Consider the following 4,763-nt stretch of genomic DNA (forward strand, 5'->3'; position numbering starts at 1 on the left):
GGGGAAGACAAGGATAACGAGGGGAAGAATTTGAGAGCAAGGAGACAAAGATAACGGGGGGAAGACAATGAGAACAAGGGGACAAAGATGTGGGGAAGACAAGGATAACGAGGGGAAGAATTTGAGAGCAGGGAGACAAAGATAACGAGGGGAAAACAATGAGGACAAGGGGACAATGATAATGAGGGAAAGACGAGAAGCACAAGAAGAAGACAGGAGAACTAGGACAACACAAGGGGAAGATGAGGGGAAAAACGAAGACAAAGGAAAGGCGAGGAGAACAGAGAAAGACAAAGAGGACAAAGGGAAGGCATGAACGAGGGGAAGACAAGGAGGGCAAAGGGAATACAAGGACGAGAGGAAGGCAAGGAAGATGAAGTTAAGACGAGGAGGACAAGGGAAAGACGAGAAGAACAAGTCATGTACACAAAAGATCGTTAAAAATACACATGGGATTTCTGTTCATACTAAAGACATTAACATTCAAGAAGGCAGTGGTCAGTATTTTCTGTGTTGCTGCCTGGATATTGAAAATAATTTCCAAACATTAAGAGTAAAATACATGATTCATTAATGTTAAGGTTGGTATTAGACTATAAAAACACCGAAATTGAAAGACTGTTCTTTTATTTCAATAGAAGCTTTTGTCATCCAGTCTGCTATCAAAAAATCTGAAAGTTAGAATTTATAAAACAGTCATATTACCGGTTGTTCTGTATGGTTGTGAAACTTGGACTTTCACTTTGAGAGAGGAACAGATTAAGGGTGTTTGAGAATAAGGTTCTTAGGAAAATATTTGGGGCTAAGAGGGATGAAGTTACAGGAGAATGGAGAAAGTTACACAATGCAGAACTGCACGCATTGTATTCTTCAGCTGACATAATTAGGAACATTAAATCCAGATGTTTGAGGTGGGCAGGGCATGTAGCATGTATGGGCGAATCCAGAAATTCATATAGCGTGTTAGTTGGGAGACCGGAGGGAAATAGACCTTTGGGGAGGCCAGATGTAGATGGGAGGATAATATTAAAATGGATTTGAGGGAGCTGGGATATGATGATAGAGACTGGATTAATTTTGCTCAGGATAGTGACTGATGACGGGCTTATGTGAGGGTGGCAATGAACCTGCGGGTTTCTTAAAAGCCATAAGTATGTAATATAAATATACATATTCTTCTGGTCTGAAATCCCATGTGTACTTTTTAATGACCTAGTGCTTGTTGACAGGTGATCACATCCCCTCATAGTTCTATGTAATACTATGCATCTGAAATGTTTTTTCCCAGTGTCACAATATTTACTCTTCATACTTTGTATGAGATAATAAAATACATGACATCAGAAATGCACAGTGTTCCACTGAGAGGGAAAACTGAAGTCTGTTACTAGTGTATATTGACTAGAAATCTTATTTCAACAAACATTCCACCTATGTGACTTGAAGCAATGATTGCAAAAAAAAAAGTACCATTCTAGCCATATGTAATCGTTGAAAAATCATCACTATAGCCTGACAATTTGAAGTAAAAATCCTGTAAAATATGCCAACTTCTGGTCTCTTCTCTCTCCTGCATTATCTGAGAGGTTGTGTAGACATTTCAGCAAGAGAGACCATCCTACAATACTGCAATAAACAGATTCATTTCTGCTTTGATTGTTGGTTAGGAAGGTTCTACAACATCAGCATTACAGGCATCTAGTCAACCTCTAATTTTTTTATCTTAGCATGTTTGACAAACTTTAAGTTAACCAGAACGTATAACATGCCTGCAAGCTGAACATAGCTGATACTGATACAGTCTTGCTAAATTGTGTTTTGTATTAAAAAATAATTGAGAATTTATTTCACATTGAATATGTGTATAATGTACCGTATGGGCTATTCCATCTCAAATCGACCGAAATATAGAGAAAATTGACCTTGCAATTTTTAAATACAATGAAACTTTTTCTGTCTGTTGACAACTGTGATACAATGCTTTGTGCAAAGTTTGAGGCATCAGAACTTAATAGTGTTTAAATTAATAATATTTAAATTTATCGTATTTTCATAAAATTAGCAACTTTAAACTGTTGTGGCTCCGAAACCCTTTCACCCAATGATCAAAATCATGGTTTATTTAGATGCTGAGAAGTTAAAGTTTATATTGACATGTAAACAGTTTTTCTTACTTTTTATGGAAATGGAGAAATTTAGATTTTTCTTCATTAAGATGCCTTTGGCAACGAAAAAAATATTTTTAAAATATATGGTTAGATTCAGCATTGAAAGTACAAATAAACACATATTTTTTTACTGATGGTATGTTGATAAGAAAGTATTGAAAATATCAAATAAAGAAAATAAATAGTAAGCATGTGAACTAACCAGCTGACTGTGAGGTGGGAGATAGCCCAGGTGACAAACACGTGATGTTTTATCTAGAAGCACATAGCTGTGCTAGCTTTATCACAAGTTTTCATAAACACAGGAGTAAAATGATGCCCAACGCTCGCTTATCTTCAGCTCTTGGCCAGTGTGTGCGGTACTGCGCGTTCAAGTCCAGGTGTGTGAAAATAATCTATTTAATACCCTCGAAATGTATTGCCGAGCCACTAAGCAAACAATTCCGAATCCCTCTTAATAATGCAAGGTTTTTTTCTCAATATTTTTTTACATTTTTACAAATGGGCAAAAAGCCTAAAAGTAAGTAAAATCAGATTATCTGTCTCTCTGTACACAATAAAATTAAGGATTACTTCTTATCATAACCTACCAAATGTCAGCTTCAAAATGAGCTCTTGTTCAATGTTCTGCAGTAAATGGTTCCAGAGTTCTGAGCGCTGAAAGAGGCTTGTTTTCCTAAAATATGCTAAATTTGTTGCTCAATATGAAAACCGTTTGACTTTCGATAGTATATTTTTGCAAATGCACTCCCCTCAGCACCTTCTATAAATAGGGAAAAAATTAGAGTATAAAAAATGCGAGGTTTTTTACAGATTGATTTCATATGGAATAGCCTGTACAGTGTTTCTGGGACTGAATACTCCTGATAAGAAAGCTTTGTAATTTAACCAACATATTTATCCAAATGATCTTTCCTGCAAAATACTGCAGGAACTTGCCAAGTTTTTATGGTGATCAGTAAAATCTCCTTGTGTACCATTATGGCTAAATGAACATATCAAGGCAGCAACAATGAATGGAATAAGTCACTAACGTAAAAAATCAGGGTAGGCTATATTGGAGAGACAGTTGCAAGATTTATGTGTGAATGTCTCTTGGGATGGGATTTTGAATGTAATGTAACTTGTTTATATACCTGCTCTCATTTATGCTGCATAAGTCTCGACATTTTGAATTTCCTCTTCACTCACGAATTTTTCCAATTTAACTTGACTGCTGATTGTTGCTAATTGAGATTGTAGCCTGGTTTGTTACAAATCATTTGATACCACTGCAAACATTCTATCACTTTGCATTCTTGAGTTACATTGCCTTGACTGTGTGTGATGTCAATTTCTGCCTCAAATTCTCCCTCCTGTGTATTGCTAGATATCACTGCTCAAACTCGTCATGTTGGATACATTCAGCCTTTGTCAATTAACATTTACCTCAATGAAATATGTCGTGTAGGTTAGAAATTAAGTGTGACAAAACTGGCCTGAAAATGTTTGTCGATTTCCTTTGATGACCTGCAACATAACCACTTGAAGGGCAGTAATATGTATGTGTCCTGGAAATACAGTTTAAGTTCTGGGAGCAGAAGTGAAATTTGTTGTACAAAGATGGTAGTGAAGTAAATTCCATTTTCTCTGTAAAATTCATCCTCAAGTGATCAATTCTGTGATTTTGCTGTATCTATTTTTGCACTGTATGAAATGAATGGAGAATTTCTGACCAGTTTCTGTACTCATTGCAGATTTGCTGCTGCCACCACTGGAACCAAACTTGGAAGACTGCAGTTCTGTAAGCAGAATTCAGCTTGAAGTGTTGACAATGCTGTCTCTCCACTGAAGACTACTTCAGTTCATCAAAGATGTTTTTAACTTTTCTCTGAGTGCAATGTATGAACAGTAGATATAAACAAGAATGAGAAAAAGTTATAGTGAAAGTATTCTATCTCTGTAAGTTGTATATGTTTAATGAATAAATTGTGATTATTGTAAAGAGTGCATTTATTTGTGGACTAGAATGTAAGACCCTAGAACACCCCCTCTAAAAATTTTTTAATTTTCCCGCCAAAAAAGATAGTATATATCAGCTATCCCCGCCTTTTATACTGGATGTGCTTGAGGCAGAGTTGTGGTTTTAAATGAAGTCATTTGTTTTTAAAGTCCTCAATTTATAGGCTACACTAGAGAACTCTAGTGTACAAATTGTATACTATATTATGCTGAGTGGTATTTTGTACTAAGTTCTTGATTGTAAATTGTTAGAGTTCATTACAACTGCTACACCAGAGCTCTCTAGTGTAGCAGTTGTAATGAAATCTAACAATTTACAATCAAGAACTTAGTACAAAATACCATACACTCAGCATAATATAGTATACAATTTGTACACTAGAGTTCTCTAGTGTAGCCTATAAATTGAGGACTTTAAAAACAAATGACTTCATTTATAACCACAACTCTGCCTCGAGCACATCCAGAGGTACTATAAAAGGGGGGTATAGCTGATATATACTATCTTTTTTGGCGGGAAAATTTTTTCAAACGAAAAGGGGTCCCTCTAGGAAAGGTGGAATTGCCAGGAGAAGCAACAAAGCATAAGACATA

This window comes from Periplaneta americana, chromosome 2 (assembly GCF_040183065.1).
Source record: "Periplaneta americana isolate PAMFEO1 chromosome 2, P.americana_PAMFEO1_priV1, whole genome shotgun sequence".
NCBI lineage: Eukaryota > Metazoa > Arthropoda > Insecta > Blattodea > Blattidae > Periplaneta > Periplaneta americana.